Below are 22,834 nucleotides of genomic sequence, written 5' to 3'. Positions count from 1 at the left end.
CAGGACATGGAAGCAACCTAGATGCCCATCAGCAGATGAATGGATAAGGAAGCTGTGGTACATATACACCATGGAATTTTACTCAGCCGTCAAAAAGAATTCATTTGAACCAGTCCTAATGAGATGGATGAAACTGGAGCCCCTTATACAGAGTGAAGTAAGCCAGAAAGTTAAAGAACATTACAGCATACTAACACATATATATGGAATTTAGAAAGATGGTAACGATAACCCTATATGCAAAACTGAAAAAGAGACACAGAAATACAAAACAGACTTTTGAACTCTGTGGGAGAAGGTGAGGGTGGGATGTTTCAAAAGAACAGCATGTATACTATCTATGGTGAAACAGATCACGAGCCCAGGTGGGATGCATGAGACAAGTGCTCGGGCCTGGTACACTGGGAAGACCCAGAGGAATCGGGTGGAGAGGGAGATGGGAGGGGGGATCGGGATGGGGAATAAGTGTAAATCTATGGCTGATTCATATCAATGTATGACAAAACCCACTGAAATGTTGTGAAGTAATTAGCCTCCAACTAATAAAAAAATTAAAAAAAAAAATAAAAAAAAATAAAAGACACTTGCTCCTTGGAAGAAAAGCTATGACCAACCTAGACAGAATATTAAAAAGCAGAGACATCACTTTGCCAACAAAGGTCCGTCTAGTCAAAGCTATGGTTTTTCAGTAGTCATGTATGGATGTGAGAGTTGAACCATAAAGAAACCTGAGTGCCAAAGAAGTGATGCTTTTGAACTGTGATGTTGGAGAAGACTCTTGAGAGTCCCTTGGACTGCAAGGAGATCAAACCAGTCAAACCTAAAGGAAATCAATCCTGAATATTCATTGGAAGGACTGATGCTGAAGCTGAAATTCCAATGCTTTGGCCACCTGATGGGAAGAAATGACCCATTGGAAAAGGTCCTGATGCTGGGAAAGATTGAAGGAAGGAAGAGAAGGGGACAGCAGATGGTTGGATGGTATCACTGACTCGATGCACATGAGTTTGATTAAGCTATGGGAGTTGGTGATGGACAGGGAAGTCTGGTGTGCTGCAGTCCATGGGGTCACAAAGACTCAGACATGAGTGAGGGACTGGACTGACTTACTGAAAGGGTTTTTGGAGCCACCCTTGCGGTCCTGTAAAGACTACATTTGTAAACCAAGGACAGTTTTGTTTTTCCCTCTTTCCCAAAAGAACTGGGTGGCCTCCCCAACAAGGACTGACACAGATCTATCCACCCATGTTGAAAAACGTCACTCCTCCTCCTCCAGCCTAAGGGAGAAGGCCTCTGTGGGGGGCCCAGAGGCAACACTCAGGCTCCCGCAAATCAATCTGGACTGAGGGGGAAAGAGGCAAAGGCAACAGGAGAGATAGGGAAGATAGACTGAGGAATCCACCCTGTAATTCCACTGGCCTGGTCACCAGCTTGAGGGAGGAAGAGGAAAGAAGAATCCTTACCCACTTGGGTGGCAGCTTCTGGGGCACAGTGAGCTGTAGGCCTATGGAACACATCAGAGAGTAGCCCCGGCCAGAGTTCCTCAGTTGTTTCCACAGCCACTGGCCTGTTCACAGATTGTTCGAGGAGAAAGAATGAGAAAACTCTAGAGGAAGGCTTAGAGTTAGTACCAGATGTCTGCATATTACCAAAGTAACCAGAATAAACCAAAACCTAACCAGCTGGAAAGTCACATTAACATGACTTCCCAATCCCACTAGATCAATGACCTTTCTCCAAAGCTCCTTGTAAACAGAGTTTCTCTTCATAGGAAGAACACCCCAATTGGAGTCAAAGCCCCCCTCAGATGGGAGCTGAGGCTCCCCAGATTGGATAAGGTCCAAAAGGCCCCAGTGGGACCCTGATGTCAAGCTGTTCTGGGGAAAAAGGCTATTTGAGCGCTTCATTTACAAAGGAGAGTAGTATCTATTAGAGAGTCAATCAACTTGTTTCCCAGTGTCAAAGTTACCCCGGGCTCCTATAGGGGAAATTAGAATTGAATGCCTCAAGTCCAAGGGAGCCCCTGGGTCTGTTCATTATCAGAGTGTTCCTCTCCTTTGTAAAGCACTTCTGACTGCCAGATTGTTTAGCTGTGAGCCATTCAGGGGTCACTGCTCTTCTGATCTTAACAAACTAATATGCACCCCAAAGATCTTTCCTTCAGGATAAATGAAATATTTCCCATTTTAATAAGCTTTATAACACCAAAACACAAAAGATGCAGACAAACTCTAACAAAAGCAGCACAATTTCAGCATTGATGCACAGATGAACCAATTCCCCTAATCAGGTAAATAAGTTTACCCTACAGAACAAATGAACTAATTCCAGCTAGGCTACCCAACTCCACAAAAACTAGCTCCCCAGTGAACCGGTTCCAACAGAGCCAATTCCCAAATCAGGTAAATAAATTTACCCTACAAAACAAATAAGCTAATTCCAACTAAGGTGGGCTTGCCCCACAAGAACTAGTTCCCAAATGAACCGGTTCAGGGTAGAGTCCAAAAACACTTCCCCTCTCCAACAGTGTATCCCAACCAAATTGGCTTGTCCCAAAAAGGAAAAGCCCAAATTGAGGGGAAAAATTGTTGCTGGTGTGCACACCGGAGAGACTTACCCTCCAGAACTGAGCCTGTCAGCTCACAAAAGGGCACACGAAACAAGCAAACCAGCTGAACCAGCTATTGAATTGGGTAGACTTACCCTATGAATGGGGTGTCCCTGGTGGCTCAGACAGTAAAGAATCTACCTGCAATCAGGGAGACCTGGGTTCGATCCCTGGGTTGGGAAGATCCCCTGCAGGAGGGCATGGCAACCCACTCCAGTATTCTTGTCTGGAGAATCCCCATGGACAAGAGGAGACTGGTGGGCTACAGTCCATGGGATCGCAAAGAATCAGACATGACTGGGTGACTAAGCACAGCACAGCACAGTACCCTACAAATGAAATTGAATCTGCCGAATCATAGAAGTTTGCTGGTTCCTTGTCTCAACTGCCAAATTCTGGGGGCAGCCGGTGCTGCTTCAGGGAATCTTGAAGCAAAGAACCTCAGGACAAATGATTCCAGCAGCTGCTAGGATCTTGCCCCCAAAATCCCTGTTCAGGGCCAGCTAGCCATGATCACAAGGCTCTTAACTGGCTAGGCCAAATTGTTACCGAGTTCAAGCTCACTCCACTCGTTGTACAACAGGCCAATGAGTCCCCGAGATGAGGTGTTGAGGCAAGGAAGAGACTTAAATGGTGGAGCCAGCTGACTGAGAAGATGGCAGACTAGCACCTCAAAGTAACCATCTTACCAGTGCCTGGTTGCCAGGTTCTTTTACGGATCACAGATGGGGGGGGAGGTGAGGAAACAAAGTAAAAAAGACTATTCGTTCCTTGCAAATGTCCCCTAGAAAGGCAAGGCTCAGGCAGGGGAATGTCTTAGTTTTACTTCCTTACAGTCCTTCACAGGTGGGTGGCTCAGGTTATCTCCTTGAGGCAGGCCATTATGTATGTTTATAATAACAAAAAAGGGTGCTGGCTTCAGCAGCACATATACTAAAATTGGAATGATACAGAGAAGATTAGCATGGCCCCTGCGCAAGGATGACATGCAAATTCATAAAGCCTTCCATATTTTTATACAAGATACTCCTGCAGCTAAATTCCAGAAAAATAAATGACCCAATCAAAAAAATGGGCCAAGGATCTAAACAGACATTTCTCCAAAGAAGACATACAGATGGCTAACAAACACATGAAAAGATGCTCAACATCACTCATTATCAGAGAAATGCAAATCAAAACCACAATGAGGTACCATTACACGCCAGTCAGAATGGCTGCTATCCAAAAGTCTACAAGCAATAAATGCTGGAGAGGGTGTGGAGAAAAGGGAACCCTCTTACACTGTTGGTGGGAATGCAAACTAGTACAGCCACTATGGAAAACAGTGTGGAGATTCCTTAAAAAACTGGAAATAGAACTGCCATATGACCCAGCAATACCACTCCTGGGCATACACACTGAGGAAACCAGATCTGAAAGAGACACGTGCACCCCAATGTTCATCGCAACACTGTTTATAATAGCCAGGACATGGAAGCAATCTAGATGCCCATCAGCAGACGAATGGATAAGGAAGCTATGGTACATATACACAATGTAATATTACTCAGCCATTTAAAAAAATTCATTTGAATCAGTTCTAATGAGGTGGATGAAACTGGAGCCCATTATACAGAGTGAAGTAAGCCAGAAAGAAAAACCCCAATACAGTATACTAATGCATATATATGGAATTTAGAAAGATGGGAATGATAACCCTGTATGCAAGACAGAAAAAGAGACACAGATATATAGAACAGACTTTTGGACTCTATGGGAGAAGGCGAGGGTGGGATGATCTGAGAGAATAGTATTGAAACATGTATATTATCAAGTGTGAAACAGATTGCCAGCCCAGGTTGGATGCATGAGACAAGTGCTCAGGGCTGGTGCACTGGGATGACCCAGAGAGATAGGATAGGGAGGCAGGTGGGAGGGGGGTTCAGGATGGGGAACACATGTAAATCCATGACTGATTCATGTCAGTGTATGGCAAAAAAAACACTACAATATTGTAAAGTAATTAGCCTCCAACTAATAAAAATAAAGGGAAAAAAAGAAATAAAAATTAAAAAAGGGTTAAAGTCACAGAAGTAGATCTGATGTAAATTTAAAATTAACCCTTCTTGCTTACAAACCCACCTGCCAATGCGGGAGACCCTGGTTCGAGACCTGAGTGGAGCAGATATCCTGGAGGAGGTCAAGGTAACCCACTCCAGTATTCTTGCCTGTAGAATCCCATATACAGAGAAACCTGATGGGTTATAGTCTCTGGGGTCACAAAGAGTTGACACAACTGAAGCCACTTAGTATGCATGCACACACATGGCACTCAAGATAACTGAAGAGTAGGGGCTTCCCTGGTGACTTAGATGGCAAAGAATCTGCCTGCAATGCAGGAGACCTGGGTTCAATCCCTGAGTCAAGAAGATCCCCAGGATAAGGGAATGGCAACCCATTCCAATATTCCTGCCTGGAAAATTCCATGGACAGAGGAAACTGGTATGCAAAGAGTCAGACACGACTGAGAGACTAACACTTTCAGGGTATGGAAGGAAGGAATGAGGCTTGAGAGGTAGTGAAAGCTCAGATAATACATCCCATTATATGAAAACTTTAGGGGATTAAACTTTATGTACAATAGAGAATGACATCAGTTTGTAAGTTATGAATTTGGTAGCACCGTGGAAGATAGACTGACAAGAGCTGCCCAGGCTGCACAGAACTGGATAGGAGGCTATTGCAGTAGTTCAGTTGGAGAATGGTGACTTGATGAAAGGTAGTAGCAATGAATATGAAAATGAGGAAATGCACTTGAGTGATATTTAGATATCAGTAGTGGCCACAGGACAGGAAAAGGTCAGTTTTCATTCCAATACCAAAGAAAGGCAATGCCAAAGAATGTTCAAAGAAGGACTGATGCTGGAGCTGAAATGCCAATACTTTGGCCACCTGATGTGAAGAACTGACTCATTTAAAAATACCCTGATTCTGGAAAAGATTGAAGGCGGGAGAAGAAGAGGATGACAGAGGATGAGATGGTTGGACAGCATCACCAACTCAGTGCACATGAGTTTGAGTAAACTCCAGGAGTTGGTGATGGACAGGGAGGCCTGGTGTGCTGCAGTTCACGGGGTCACAAAGAGCTAGACATGACTGAGTGACTGAACTGAACTGAAAGAATGCTCAAACTACTGTACAATTGCACTCATCTCACATGCTAGCAAAGTAACGCTCAAAATTTTCCAAGCCAGGCTTCAACAGTACGTGAACCATGAACTTCCAGATGTTCAAGCTGGATTTAGCAAAGGCAGAGGAACCAGAGATCAAATTGCCAACATCCATTGGATCATCAAGAAAGCAAGAGAGTTCCAGAAAAACATCTATTTCTGCTTTATTGACTACATCAAAGACTTTGACTGTGAGGGTCATAACAAACTGTGGAAAATTCTTAAAGAGATGGGAATACCAGATCACCTTACCTGCCTCCTGAGAAATCTGTATGCAGGTCAAAAAGCAACAGTTAGAACTGGACATGGAACCACAGACCGGTTCAAAATTGGGAAAGGAGTACGTCAAGGCTGGATACTGTCACCCTGCTTATTTAACTTATATGCAGAGTACATCATGCAAAATGCTGGTCTGGATGAAGCACAAGCTGGAATCAAGATTGCCAGGAGAAATATCGATAACCTCAGATATGCAGATGACACCACCCTTATGGCATAAAGCGAAGAAGAACTAAAGAGCCTTTAGCTTTCATTAAAGTGAAAGAGGAGAGTGAAAAAGTTGGCTTAAAACATTCAGAAAACTAAGATCATGGCATCCGGTCCCATCACTTCATGGCAAAGAGATGGGGAAATAATGGAAACAGTGACACACTTTATTTTGGGGTCTTCAAAATCACTGCAGATGGTGATTGCAGCCATGAAATTAAAAGACGTTTGTTTCTTGGAAGAAAAGCTATGACCAACCCAGGCAGCATATTAAAATGCAGAGACATTACTTTGCCAACAAAGGTCCATCTAGTCAAAGCTATGGTTTTTCCAGTAGTCATGTATGGATGTGAGAGTTGGACTATAAAGAAAGCTGAGTGCCGAAGAATTGGTGATTTTGAACTGCGGTATTGGAGAAGACTCTTGGGAGTCCCTTGGACTGCAAGGCAATCCAATCAGTCCATCCTAAAGGAAATCAACCCTGAATATTTATTGGAAGGACTGATGCTGAAGCTGAAACTCCAATATTTTGGCCACCTAATGTGAAGAACTGTCTCAGTGGAAAAGACCCTGATGCTGGGAAAGATTAAAGACAGGAGGAAAAGGGAATGACAGAGGATGAGATGGTTGGGTGGCATCACCAACTCCATGGACATGAGTTTGAGCAAGGTCTGGGAGTTGGTAAAGGACAGTGAAGCCTGGTGTGCTGCAGTCCACGGGGTTGCAAAGAGTCAGACACGACTAGTGACTAAAGTGACTGACTGATATTTAGAAGGTTGAACAAAAAAATCATTTAGAAATGGAAGGGTGAGAAAAGTAAAAAGAATTATGGATGATTCACAAATTATGGTGCCAATAACTGGGGTGGAAGGAAGAGGAGATATAGGCAGAAGAAAGATAAACAGCTTGGACATGAGTTTGAGGGATATGTAGTCAAGTTCATATCTTTTAGGAAGTTGGGTAAAAGAGATAGGATTTCAGGAAATAGCACTACAGATAAAAGAATTTGCATGTCATCAGCATCGTGATACTTGAGATAGGAAGGGTTCTGGGATTGGAAAATGACCCTAGCCCTCTTCTGCCTTCTGTGCTCCATTATTGCTCTGGTTTTAGCCCCTAGAGATTGACTTCCTTTATCTTCTTGCAATGTCAGCTATGCATATATAAGGAAACTGGTTGTAGCTTATCCAGCATATTGGTTTAAGAAGCAAGAAAGTATTTCAGAATACAGTCAACAGCACTGTCAGAAGTATTTTACTGTATTGTTCTTAAAATTAAAAACAATTGGTTAAACCTTTTGGCTTAGATGGCATTCATGAAATACCTATAGCCACAGCATCATACTTAATGGCGAAAGACTAAATGTCTTCTCTTATGGTCAAGAACAAGACAAGGATGTCGGCTCTCATCATTTCCATTCAACATTGCACTGGAAGTTCTAGACAGTGTGATGAAAATAATAAACGAATAAAACAAAACAAATGAACAAAGCCCAAGAAATAATAGGCATCCATATTGATTGGAAAGGAGAAGTGATCAAAATTGTCCTTCTTTGCAGATGATATGCTCATATATGTTGAAAATCCTATGATTTCTACAAAGAATATCAGAAAAAATAAGTGAGTTTGGCCAGGTTGCAGGATACCAGATTAATGTACAAAAACCAACTAAATTTCTATATCCTAGTAATGAGCAATTTTAAAAAATTAAAAATTTACAGTTACAATATCATAAAATATGAAGAATTTCGGTATAAATCTAACAAAGCATATGACTGACTTGTACAATGAAAGCTAATAAACACCATTGAGAGAAATTAAAGACCTAAATAAATAGATATATTATGTTCGTGGGATGAAAGACAGTATTATTAAGGTGTGAATTCTCAGAATATACACCCCAGAAATTAACTCACACACCTACAGTCAATTAATCTTTGATAAAGAAGGCAAGAATATACAAGGGAGAGTCTCTTTAGCAAGTGGAGTTGGGAAAGTTGGACAGTCACATATAAATCAGTGAAGTTAGACCATGCCCTCACAGCACATTCAAAAATAAATTCAAGTGGCAAGACTTGAATATAAGATATGATACCATAAAACCCCTAGAAGAGAACATAGGCAAAACATTCTGACATAAATCATAGCAATATTTTCTTAGATCAGTCTCCAAAGGCAAAAGAATTAAAAGCAAAAATAAACTAATGAGGTCTAATCAAACTTAAAATACTGCATAGCAAAGGAAACCATAAACAAAATGAAAAGAGAACCTATGGATTGGGAGTAAGTATTTGCAAATGAAGAAAATGACAGGAGCTTAATTTCTAAAATATACAAACAGCTCATACTAATCAATATCAAAAAATTAACAACTCAATCAAAAATAGGCAGAAGACCTAAATAGACATTTCCCCAAAGACAGTATACAGATGGTCAACAGGAATATGAAAAGTTGGTCAATATCATTGTTGTTGCCCAAGAAAACAAAATCTGTCACTGCTTCCACTTTTTCCCCATCTAGTTGCCATGAAGTGATGGGACTGGATGCCATGATCTTTGTTTTTTGAATGTTGAATTTCAAGCAAACTTTTTCACTCTCCTCTTTCACCCTCAGCAGGAAACTCTAGTTCCTCTTTGCTTTCTGCCATTAGAGTGGTTTCATCTGCATATCTGCGATTGTTGATATCTCTCCCAGCAATCTTGATTCTAGCTTGTGATTCATCCACCTTGGCATTTTCCATGATGTACTCTGTGTATAAGTTAAATAAGCACAGTGACAATATACAGTCTTGTCATACTCCTTTCCCAATTTTGAACCCGTCCATTGAACCAGTCCATTGTTCAAAAACATGTTCCATGTCCATGGTTCTAGCTGTTGCTTCTTGACCTGTACACAGGTTTCTCAGGAGGCAGGTAAGGTGGACTGGTATTCCCATCTCTTGAAGAATTTCTCACAGTTTGTTGTGATCCATCACCTCCACTAGTTTTGTTCCTAGTAAATGCTTCCTCAGACCCACTTGACTTCACACTCCAGGATGTCTGCCTCTAAGTGAGTGATCATGGTTATCTGGGTCATTAAGACCTTTTTTTGTACAGCTCTTCTGTGTATTCTTGCCACCTCTTCTTAGTATCTTCTGCTTCTGTTAGGTCCTTACTGATTCTGTACTTTATTGTGCCCATCCTTCCATGAAATGTTTCCTTGATATCTCCAATTTTCTTGAAGAGATCTCTAGTCTTTCCCACCCTATTTTTTCCCTCTATTTTTTTGCACTATTCATTCAAGATGGCCTTCTTATCTCTCCTTGCTATTCTCTGGAACCCTGCATTCAGCTGGATATATCTTTCATTTTCCCCTTTGCCTTTCACTTCTCTTCTTTTCTCAACTATTTTTAAGGCCTCCAGATGACCACTTGGCCCTCTTGCATTTCTTTTTCTTGGGGATGGTTTTGTTCACCACGTTCTGTACAATTGTTAGAAACTTCCATCCACAGTTCTTCAGACATTCTGTCTACCAGATCTAATCCCTTGAATCTATTTGTCACCTCTGCAATATAATCATAAGGGATTTGAGTTAGGTCATATCTGAATGGCCTAGAGATTTCCCCTACTTTCTTCAATTTAAGCCTGAGTTTTGCAATACAGGGATTCCCTGGTGGTTCAGAGGGTAAAACATCTGCCTGCAATTCAGGAGACCCAGGTTCTATCCTTGGTTTGGGAAGATCCCCTGGAGAAGGAAATGGCAACCCACTCCAGTACTCTTGCCTAGAAAATTCCATGGATGGAGGAGCCTGGTGGGCTATAGTCCATGGGGTCGCAACGAGTCGGACATGATTGAGCAACTCCACTTGTTTGCAATACAGAGCTGATGGTCTGAGCCATAGTCAGCTCCAGGTCTTGTTTTTGCTGACTGTATAGAGCTTCTCCATCTTTAGCTGCAAAGAATATAATCAATCTGATTTTGGTACTGACCATCTGGTGGTGTCCATGTGTAGGGTCGCCTCTTGTGTTGTTGGAAGAGGGTGTTTGCTATGACTAGTGTGTTCTCTTGGGAAAACTCTGTTAGCCTTTGCCCTGCTTAATTTTGAACTTAAAAGCCAAACTTGCCCGTTACTCCAGGTATCTCTTGACTTTCTACTTTTGCATTCCAATCCCTGATGATGAAAAGGACATCTTTTTTTTTTTTTTTTTGGTGCTAATTCTAGAAAGTCTTGTAGGTCTTTATAGAACCAGTCAACTTCAGCTTCTTTGGCATCAGTGGTTGGGGCATAGACTTGGATTACTGTGATGTTTAGTGGTTTCCCTTGGAAACAAACCAAGATTATTCTGTTGATTTAAGATTGCACCCAAGTACTGCATTCTGGACTCTTGTTGACTATGAGGGCTACTCCATTTCTTCTAAGAGATTCTTGCCCACAGTAGTAGATATAATTGTCATCCGAATTAAATTCACCATTTCTGTTCACTTTAGTTCACTGATTCCTAAAATGTTGATGTTCACTCTTGCCACCTCCTGCTTGACCATGTCCGATTTACCTTGATTCATGGACTTAACATTCCAGATTCCTAGCAATATTGTTCTTTACAGCATCGGACTTTAGTGTCACTAGCAGACACATCCACAACTGAGCGTCTGTTCCACTTTGGCCCAGCCTCTTCATTCTTTCTGGAGCTATTTCTCCACTCTTCCCCAGTAGCATATTGGACATCTACTGACCTGGGGTGCTCATCTTCCAGTGTCATATCTTTTTGCCCTTTCATTGTGTTCATGGGGTTCTTGAAGCAAGAATACTGAAGTGGTTTGCCATTCCCTTCTCCAGTGGAGCAGCTGAGACATTCATACACTTCTTTTCAGAATGTGAAATGATACAACCACTTTGGAAATATTTCTGCAGTTTCTTTGAAAGTTAAACTTGCTCCTACCATATAACTCTATCAGACCTACCAATGCCAAACAAACCACTCTGAGGTATTTATCCGAGTGACTAAAACATATGTCCACTCAAAGAATTGTAACAAATGTTAATAGTAACTTTGTAATAGCCAAAAAGTCAAAAATGGAAAAAAAATCCAAAATGTTCATTAACAAGTGAATGCATAAACAAATTGTGGTACTTAACATGAAATGGAATTTTACTTAGCAATAAAAATAAACGATTGATACATGCTACAGTGTGAATTGATCTTAAATAATTATGCTGAATGAAAGAAGCTAGACAAAAAAAGTACATGCTGTATGATTCTATTTATATAAAATTCAAACTATTCTGTAGTGATAGAAAGCAGATCAATGTTTGGGGACTGGGGTAGGGGGAGTGATGGAAAGAAAGGGTTACAAAGGAATGAGGAAACTTTGAGGGGAAGTGAATATGTTCAGTATCTTCACTGTGATGATGATTTCCCAGGCATTTACATATGTCAAAACTTTTATCAAATACTTAAATATGTGCATATAATTGTAAGTCAATAAAGCTTAAAACAATTGATTTTAACAAGATGTACTTTAAAAACAAGACAAAGTCCTAAAGACTAGCTACTTGGAACTCAAACTTACAAACTTGTATCAATCCTTACTTTATCTTGCTTTTCCAAACTCAGAAAAATTTTTATGAATGCACTACTCAGCTTTATAGATGGATGCTCTCACTCCAGCAATTCTGCCTCTGTGAATGGATTTTCCCTAGTTACTTCTTTATCTCTCTGCCCCTATGAATCTAGAATCACTTAAGAAGTTTTTGGGAGTGCTTTTTCATTTACTTTTTGGACAATGTCAGAAAAATCAAGTGAATTACTATATAAGATGAATGCAGGTGTTAATTATAGGATCTTTTAATTTTCAATGATAACATCAGAAAACCAAATGAAAACTGGTTTAAATGCTGCAGATAAGATGTATGGCAAAACCATTACAATACTGTAAAGTAATTATTCTCCAATTAATATAAATAATTTTTTTAAAAAGATGACTAGAGATGCATAAATTTAATGACTCCTTTTATGAACACAATCTTAATATATGGCCCATTCTTACTCTTAGAAACTCAGTCTCATTTGATCTATTTTAATCCTTCCAGTTTATTTTAAAGCTGACATCATATCGACTCTGCTATGAGTATTATAATGACTTTTGGCCAAAAGTAATACAATCTTATTGTGGGCAGAACATCAGAAAAATGTTCTAATAAAGAAAGTGATTGACCAGCAGAGATGTCAGAGGGCTCACTGACAGAGTACTTTCCTGCCTCAAATTTTGAGGATTCTAGGCCCTCTTATACTATGTGGGCCCTTAATCTGGAGCCTGATCACCCTTGAAAATGCAGACGAAATTGTGTGTATACACAAAGTTTTCTGGAGAGAAGGTTCAAACTTTTCATCACTTTGCTCCCTTTGTGTGTAAGATATGCCTGTTCATATTCTCTTCCACATCTAAACAATTCACCAGCTTATCTTTTTTTGAATATAAGGAAAGAAAGGGAGAGAAAGTAAAGGGGAAGGGGTGAAGTCTTCCTATTTGAAAACATAGCAGCTGTCTCACTTTACTTAAAATCAGCATGCCTGGGTCTGGTTCTGATTCTGCCATGTATTGTGTGTATGACTTTAGTCAAGTGTCCTTCCCTTCTTGGCCTGTTTAACTGTCCCTTCAAATTAAGAGGTTCAATTATGTGGATGCTAAGACCTCTTGCTTCCAGTTCCAGGCTCCGAGGATTCTATGTACTAAGAAAGGATTTAATCCTGATTTCACTTTTCCTTTACCCAAGTCTTTAGTGTTTCCCTCTTCTCTGTCAAGGTTCTGCATCAGGATGAACTATTTCTCCAGTTATATTAGATTCTAACCTCAGTCAGTGCCATCGTTTTGTATGGCAAAGATAAAGTTTTAATAATGGCAAGGACTGCTTCCTTTCTCCCTGAGGCCACGGGGTCTAGGGCATCTTCTCTTTTTTAGATCCTCTGACAGAGAGTAAAACTTGGATCTCATGCTGGCATGTCCCACAGTCGTATCCCAACTCCCTGGACTTGATCAATTAATTTAGCAAGTTGTGCTCACTCTTTTCATAGGACATCAGGCCAGTAAGAGCCCTTAGAAATCACATAGTCTATCACCCTCCCCACTGTCATCTCTTTGTTTTCCATGTATGCATGAGGATAAGGTGGCTTCCCAGGTGGCTCAGTGGTAAAGAATCTATCTACCTGCCAATGCAGGAGACATGGGTTCAAACCCTGGTTTGGGAAGACCTCTGGAGAAGGAAATGGCAACTCACTCCAGTATCCTTGCCTGGGAAATCCCATGGACAGAGGAGCTTGGTGGGTTACAGTCCATGAGGTTGCAAAAGAGTCAGAAATGACTGAGCGAATAAACAACAGCAAATGAGGACAGGAGGAGAGAGGGGACTGGCATAACACTACACAGAGAATTCACAGATCAGGATTAAAGCCAGGGGGCTCTGATACCATTCAGCGCTACTCAGCACCTGTTGTAACTCATGTTGCCAGGCATAATGCTTTATTTTATCTGACTATTCATTTTTTTTTCATTAAAAACAATCACAGACCCATATTGAGTGCCAAACACTGCTTGGTGCTGGGCAAAATGCTGACAGGAGCAAGCCATCTCTGTCCTAAGGTGCCCCTAGACTGTAGACTAAGGGTTGATTTTTGTAGTACCGATTTGGGCTTACTGCAACAGAACAAGTTGATTATCATCATTACCATTATCCCCACCTCCAGGCATCCACCCACCCACACTTAGCTAACTAAGGTCTAAAATGCTTTGAAACAGAGGCAACATACAGCATTTAACACCATTTCATTGATTCACATGAATGCACAAGCATTCAGGGAGCACCTGCTGATTCGATCTTAGCAAAGATGGAATTAATCATCAAAAGAGAAAGCTCAGGTTCCTACTGAGTAGTTCTGTGCATGCTTGCTATGAAAGGTAATCCTTTTTATTAACCATGGACATCCTTTGCAATGGTCATTTTCATATTTCGTTTGATTTTTTGTGTAAACTAAGAAGACAAGAGTTATTATCCCTAGCTAGGACACACTGCAGCTGAAGCTCCTGATTTCTACTGTCTTATAAATCTCTATTTTTTTTTATGAGACTCTCACATGTAACAGTTTGTTTCCTTCTAGAAAAGAGGAAATGGAAAAACAATGCTTTAACTCAGAAACATAGCTTTCTGCCCTAGCAGAAGGAGTCTTCTAGAAAAGCAACTACATCTTGGGGAAAAGATTCCAAGGAAAGAGTGACACACAAAGCAATGGGTACAAATAAGGACCAAGGTTAGGAGATAAAGGAAGAAGGAAACATCTGGGAAAGTCTGCGGTTTGCGGTGCATGTCAGCCAAGGCCTGGTGGAAATAAAGGAGGGGCAAGCAAGTGCTGGAGAGCTGGTGGGAGTGAAAGTTCTAGAAAGGAAATGAAGGTGGGAAGAAGCAAGGGTCATGAGCCTTGGTCAGCAGACAGTCCTGTGTGGCAAGGGAGAAAAGGCAGGAAGGAGCAGGTAAGTCAGCAAGAGCCGCACAGTGGAGTTATGTCTTCTAGGGCTTTAACTTGCATAGGTTCAAATATGTCTCCTAGAAAAAGGCAGGGGACAGGGCAAAGGGGAGGTGATTGATGCTGCCTGCTCATGAATCTACTGCTCAGAGTACATGAGCAGCAGAGATATGATCCACATGTAGTCTCAGTTGCTCTCAACTCCTAAAAACAGCTAATCTCTTATTAGATGGGAGAAGCCCTGTCCAAGCATGACTTCAGTGGTTAAACTTCAGTGATTTGCCACCACAATGGCTGTGGCTCCTGAATGCAAGCCAGAGACATCATCTGCTGCTCTACTGGCCACAGTGATCTCTTCTAGTGTTGAGGGGCAAGCTGGTGGTGATGGAATTACTGGTGCATGGTACATCAATCCTAAAGGAAATCAGTCCTGCATATTCATCGGAAGGACTGGTGCTGTAGCTGTAACTCCAATACTTTGGCCACCTCATGCGAAGAACTGACTTATTGGAAAAGACCCTGAAGCCGGGAAAGATTGAAGACAGGAGAAGAGGGGATGACAGAGGATGAGATGGTTGGATGGCATCACCGACTTCATGGACATGAGTTTGAGTAAATTCCAGGAGTTGGTCATGGATAGGGAAGCCTGGTGTGCTGCAGTCCATGGGGTCACAAAGAGTCAGACGCGACTGATCAACTGAACTGAACTGAGAATTTCTTTTGGTGTTATATTCGCAGGCATGCGGTTGCCTGTCATATCCTTTGCCCATTTCCCTCATGGAATTCTTGTCTTTTATTTACTGCTTGGAAGAGGTTTCTTTTGCATCCTAGATATTGATTCTTCACTTTTAGACGCTGCAAATATCTTTTTCATCCTCTTGTTAATTTGTCTATGATGGCCACTGCTGAAAATAAATCTTTAATTTTGGTGTAGTCAAATCCATTGCCTTTTCACCCTACTGTTCATGCTTTTGTAGAATTAGTTAAGAAATCTCCCATGTTGAGGCCTCAAAGATATTCTCTCTAGCTTGCTTTTTAAATCTTTATAGTTTAACTTTTCACATTTAGTTATTTAAGTCATATGAAGTTCATTTTTGTATGTGGTATAAAAAAGGCATACAAATTTCCTATTTCTCCATGCAGTATGTCATTTACTAATAACGCTTATTAGATGATCTATCTTCCCCTCATGAATAATATACTAAGATCCCACATATACATGGATGTTTCTGGACTATTTTGTGCCACTGGATTAATTTTTAATCCCTGTGCCACTACTGCAACATTTTTTATTACTAGGGTTTTGCAATAATTCTTTTTCCCTCCAGTTTCATTGAGAAATAATTGACATACAACATTTGTATAAGTTTAAAGTGAACAACATAATGAACATACATCATGAAATGATGACCATGGTAAGTTTCGTGAACATCTGTCATCTCATGTAGATACAAAATTAAAGAAATAGAAAAATCATATTTCCTTGTGATGAGAACTTTAAGGTTTAACTTTATGGTATATATAACATATACCAATGTTAATTACCATGTTGTACATTGCATGCCTCGTAATTTGTTTATAACTGGAAGTTTGTACCTTTAGACAGCCTTCATCCAACTCCCCCTTCCCCAAAACTTCACCTCTGGTGGCCACAAATCTGATCTCTTTTTCTGTGAGTTTGCTTGTTCATTTGTTTTTGAAGTATGATTGACCTACAATGCTATGTTAGTTCCTGGTACACAACATTCTGATTCAATATTTCTATATATTTCAAAATGATCACCACAATTAGTTTAGTTACCATGTGTCAACATACAAAGATATTACATAGTTATTGACTATATTATACACACTGTACACTTTGTACTCATGACTCATTTATCTTGTAACTCGATGTTTTTACCTCTTAATTTCCATCATGTATTTCTCTCATTCTTCCACCCTTTCCCCTCTGACAACTACTTACATATTCTCAGTATCAATGACTCTGTTTCTTTTTGGTTATGTTTGTTCAGTTCATTTGTGTGTTTTTTAGATACCACATATAAGTGAAATAATGTTATTTATCTTTCACTAACTTATTAATATTTCACTTAGCATAGTGCCCTTTAGGTCTATCAGTGCTGCTGCAAATGGCATGATTTCATTCTTTTAATGGTTGAGTAGTATTTCATTATATATATATACACACACATATATACATACAACACCTTCTTTATTTATTTATCTTTTGATGGACACTTAGATTGCTTTCATACTTTGGCTATTGTAAATAGTATTGTTACGAACATAAGGGTGCATATATCTTTTCTAATTAGTGCTTTGCTTTCTTCATTTGTAATGGGCTTTCAAAATAGGCATAGTGCCTCTGAATGTCAATTTGCATCTCAGCTTCCATTGATACACACCATTTTCAGCATCTTTTCTGGGATAGAGTGATGGGAAGTGCCTTTATAGCAATTTTGTATAGGAAGTATTCCCAATGTCAAGATCTGCCGGTTTGGTTATATTCTTAGTGGGTTCTAGCAAACAAACTACTTTCTCTGCAAGCAACCAGTGGTTTTCAGTTAGTCCTATTATTGGTATTGTTACCTCCAAAGTGCAGAATAAAGGCTTTTTTTTCTACAACTCTCTCTCTAACACATAGCAGCTGCTGCTCCATCTTATTTGAACATCTTGTATAAGTACATGATGAAGCACTTTCCAAATTCTATATGACATACAAGTAGAATGGTCCATTACCTTTCTGCTGAGAGTCTGCAGTTCCGATATGTTACTTGTGGAACTTTCTAAATGTATCTGAACCATCATGTGAGAAAATTACTATTTTCCCATCATGAACAAACTAAGTGTAAACTTAGTAACCTTGGACTTTTGTCCTTTAAATCCATTTAGGCCATGAGTCTTTCAAGGAAAACTCCTATTTGAGAATTCTTCATACCTATTGATTATTGTTATTATTCCTTCTTGTGTGATTATGTCTAGGATCTGAGCAACAAAAGAAGCCTCAAAAGCAAACACTTTTGGGAAGGCAGTTTACTTGCAGAAAAGTTTTGCAAGACAGTCAAGGCTCTAAAAGGAGTATACAGGTGTTTAAAGGTGGAGGGGGGGAAGTATAAACAAAAACTACAAAATTAACAAGGTGGTTACTGAGTTTACATTTAGTTTATAGTGGAAAATGATAATTTTCTCACATGATTACAACCATAGCATATCTGTAGGCACCAGCATTCTGTATAAAAGGAGGGATTTTTTTTTTTTTGTCAGTAGCTGGAAAAGTCTTAAGACAGGAAAGTCTTAAGGATTGACTTATTTTGGAGGGAAGCTCTAACTAGATAGGGTGACTCTGGTTTTTATTAGTCTGTTTATCTCAGGCTGCAAAATGTTTCCTCCCCCTCCTGACTGGAATGTGAGTCTATATTAATTATAATGACTTCAGAACTAGGTAGCATTTCTGCATCCTCATGACCAATACGAATTCCAAAGGAGGAAGAATATAAAAGAAATTGATAGGGAAAAAAAGTTACCCAAATAATAAAACAAGAAAACTTCCCTGAGCTGAAGAAAAATATAAGCCTTAATTTGAAAGAGCCTATCAGGCAACCAGAATAGTAAAGGAAATTTTAAAAAACCATCAGAGCAGATTAACATGAAATTCAAAACACTAGTTACAAAGAGTAGATCCTAAATGAATCCAAAGAGCAGGGAAAACAGGTTACATTAAAAGGAACAGGTTTTCAAAATCAGAGGGAAAGTTATTTTTGACCTAAAATTCCAAGTCTTGAAAATTATCAAAGATGAGAATAGAATTTAAAATTACATTAAAATATTAATTAAATAGATTAAATTAATTAAATCCCCATGCACTTGTTCTTAGTATGTTCTTTGACTGTGTGTGAAAAAGTTAGGCATAAATCAAGTTAATCCAACAGAGGAGATCAATGAAGGTAAGTCCTGGGATGACAGTTGAGACTTGACAGGTCTCAGTTCAGTACAGTTCAGTTCAGTCGCTCAGTCGTGTCTGACTCTTTGCAACCCCATGGGCCGCAGCATGCCAGGCTTCCCTATCCAACACCAACTCCAGGGGTTTACCCAAACTCATGTCTGTTGAGTCGGTGGTGCCATCCAACCATCTCATCCTCTGTCATCCCCTTCTCCTACAGCCTTCAATCTTTCCTAACATCAGGGTCTTTTCAAATGAGTCAGTTCTTCACATCAGGTGGCCAAAATATTGGAGTTTCAGCTTCAACATCAGTCCTTCCAATGAATATTCAGGACTGATTTCCTTTAGGATGGACTGGTTGGATCACCTTGCAGTCCAAGGGACTCTCAAGAGTCTTCTCCAACAGCACAGTTCAAAAGTGTTAATTCTTCAGTGCTCAGTTTTCTTTATAGCTCAGTTCTCACATTCATACATGACTACTGCAAAACCATAGCCTTGACTAGACAGACCTTTGTTGGCAAAGTAATGTCTCTGCTTTTTAATATGTTGTCTAGGTTGGTCATAATTTTCCTTCCAAGGAGCAAGCATCTTTTTTTTTCACTTATTTTTATTAGTTGGAGGCTAATTACTTTACAATATTGTAGTGGTTTTTGCCATACATTGACATGAATCAGCTATGGATTTACATGTGTTCCCCATCCCAATCCCCCCTCCCGCCTCCCTCTCCATCCCATCCCTCTGGGTCTTCCCAGTGCACCAGCCCTGAGCACTTGTCTCATGCATCCAACCCGGGCTGGTGATCTGTTTCACCCTTGATAGTGAAGTAAGCCAGAAAGATAAAGACCAATACAGTATACTAATGCATATATATGGAATTTAAAAAGATGATAACAATAACCCTATATGCAAAACAGAAAAAGAGACACAGATGTACAGAACAGACTTTTAGACTCTGTGGAAGAAGGCAAGGGTGGGATGTTCAGAGAGAACAGCATTGAAGTAAGCATGTTTTAATTTCATGGCTGCAGTCACCACCTGCGGTGATTTTGGAAACCCCCCAAAATAAAGTCAGCTTTATTTTTCCAACAGGGGAAACTGTTTCCATTGCTTCTCCATCTATTTGCCATGAAGTGATGGGACCAGATGCCATGATCTTAGGGTTCTGAATGTTGAGCTTTAAGCCAGCTTTTTCACTCTCCTCTTTTACTTTCATCAAGAGGCTCTTTAGTTCCTCTTCACTTTCTGCCATAAGGGTGGTGTTAGCTGCATATATAAGGTTATTGATATTTCTTCTGGCAATCTTGATTCCAGCTTCTGTTTCATCCAGCCTAGTGTTTCTCATGATGTACTCTGCATATAAGTTAAATAAGCATGGTGACAATACACAGCCTTGACATGCTCCTTTCCCGATTTGGAACCAGTCTGTTGTTCCATGCCCAGTTCTAATTGTTGCTTCCTGACCTGCATACAGATTTCTCAAGAAGCAGGTAAGGTGGTCTGGTATTCCCATCTCTTTCAGAATTTTCCAGAGTTTGTTGTGGTCCACACAAAGGCTTTGGCATAGTCAATAAAGTGGAAGTAGATATTTTTCTGGAACTCTCTTGCTTTTTCAATGATCCAATGGATGTTGGCAATCTGATCTCTGGTTCCTATGCCTTTTCTAAATCCAGCTTGAACATCTGGAAGTTCATGGTTCACGTACTGTTGAAGCCTGGTTTGGAGAATTTTGAGCCTTGCTTTACTAGCATGTGAGATGAGTGCAATTGTGTGGTAGTTTGAGCATTCTTTGGCATTGCCTTTCTTTGGGATTGGAGTGAAAACTGACATTTTCCAGTCCTGTGGCCACTATGGAGTTTTCCAAATTTACTGACATATTGAGTGTAACATTTTCACAGCATCATCTTTTAGGATTTGAAATAGCTCAACTGAAATTCCAGGAAGATAGAGGCTTCAGAAGGGAGCCTCTGGGAATAAAGGATTCCCTGGTGCCTCAGATGGTAAAGAATCTGCCTGCAGTGCGGGAGACCCAGGTTCATTCTATTCCTGGGTCCGGAAGATCCCCTGGGGAAGGGAATGGCAACCCACTCCAGTATTCTTGCCTGGAGAATTACATGGACAGAGGAATCTGGTGGACTACAGTCCATGAGGTCACAAAGAGTCAGACCCGACTGAGTGACTAACACTTAAGAACATAGATCATTCTAAGAAGGAGATAAAAGCAAACAGAAAAGGGACAGATATGCAAATAGAGCCTCCAGGAAAGCAAAAAAAAAAAGTTGTACTAAGAATATAATAATATATTTCAGAGCTGTGCAGAATATTTCATAGCTATAATAATGCAGATATTGTAAATAGATTTTTACTTTTCAAACCAAATATAGACAAAACACTTATAGAACAGGATGTTAAACACCATTAACCTTGACAGGAGAAAAATAAAAGTACAGAAGCAGCAATGGGTAGGTAGAAAAAGGGAAGTAGAAATGTCAGGAAGAGTAAGAGTATTATATCTTCATTCACCATGGAGAGTCAAGGGATTTTATGGACAGCTCAAGAAACAGGGAATGAAAGTGTAAGTACAGGAATTCCTCGTTATCTGAGTCTAATCCATTCCTGCGAGCACGTCAGAAAGTAAATGTTCAGATAGCAGCAGAGTTTCTCCATTATTTAAATGGAAAAGAACACTGCATTCAAAGCCCATTCAAAAACTCCAAACCACTTCTCTAAATATTACTAAAACACTCTGAAACATCCACAAAACAACCCATCAAAGACCTCTGCATAATACAAAGCATCTTAAATACCAATTACCTAATTATTTAACAGGAACTCATTAGTGGGTACTGTTTGTGCACAGTAGGCAATGATACTAGCGTATTGGATATGAACTTGATTTCCCTGTGTCTTTTAATGATGTTTACTGTATCAAAATAAACAATGTAATGACACAGTACAGATAGTATCTAAATCAGACCAGGTTTGATTAGCCTCATAGGAACTTGACTGAAGTAAGCACTGGACCAATTAAGGGCTAAAACCCATTCACCATTGTAACGAAAAGAATAAAATACCTAGGAATGAATTACCTAAAGAAGCAAAAGACCTATATATAGAAAACTATAAAATACTGATGAAAGAAGTCAAAGATGACATAAATAGATGGAGAAAAATACCATGCTTGTGGATTCAAAGAATCAATATAGTGAAAATGAGTATACTACCAAAGTTACCTTTAGATTCAACACAATCCCTATCAAGCTACCAACAGTATTTTTCACAGAACTAGAACAAATAACTTCACAGTTTGTATGGAAACACAAAAACCCTTGAATAGCCAAAGTAATCTTGAGAGAGAAGAATGAAACTGGAGGAATCAAGTTTCCTGACTTCAGACTACACTACAAAGCTACAGTCATCAAGAGAGTATGGCACTGGCACAAAGACAGAAATATAGATCAATGGAACAAAATAGAAAGCCCCAGAGATAAATCCACACACATATGGATGTGTTATCTTTGACAAAGGAGGCAAAAATATACAATGAAGAAAAAACAATCTCTTTAACAAGTGGTGCTGGGAAAACTGTTCAACCACATGTGAAAGAATGAAACTAGAACACTTTCTAACACCATACACAAAAATAAACTCAAAATGGATTAAAGATCTAAATGTAAGAACAGAAACTGTAAAACTCTTAGAGGAAAGCATAGACTGAACACTCTCTGACAAAAATCACAGCAAAATCTTCTTTGACCCACATCCCAGAGTAATGGAAATAAAAAACAAAAATAAACAAATGGGACCTAATTAAACTTAAAAACTTTTGCACAACGAAGGAAACTATAAGCAAGGTGAAAAGACATCCTTCAGAATGGGAGAAAATAATAGCAAATGAAGCAACTGACGAAGAATTGATCTCCAAAATATACAAGCAGCTCATGTAGCTCAATACCAGAAAAACGAACAACCCAATAAAAAAGTGGGTCAAAGAACTAAACAGACATTTCTCCAAAGAAGACATACAGATGGCTATTAAACACATGAAAAGATGCTCAACATCACTCATTATTAGAGAAATGCCAATCAAAAT

At 39.7% G+C, this 22,834-nt stretch overlaps 1 non-coding gene across 1 annotated transcript; it reads left to right on the top strand.

Annotated features, from left to right (window-relative positions):
• Positions 1–3,517: 3,517 nt before the first annotated feature.
• LOC122690986 lies at positions 3,518–3,624 on the top strand. The gene has a single exon (XR_006340237.1). It is a non-coding gene; the product is annotated as a U6 spliceosomal RNA (small nuclear RNA).
• Positions 3,625–22,834: the final 19,210 nt, after the last annotated feature.

The sequence above is a fragment of the Cervus elaphus genome, chromosome X (genome assembly GCF_910594005.1).
Source record: "Cervus elaphus chromosome X, mCerEla1.1, whole genome shotgun sequence".
NCBI lineage: Eukaryota > Metazoa > Chordata > Mammalia > Artiodactyla > Cervidae > Cervus > Cervus elaphus.
This window is presented reverse-complemented; position numbering and strand designations above follow the sequence as displayed.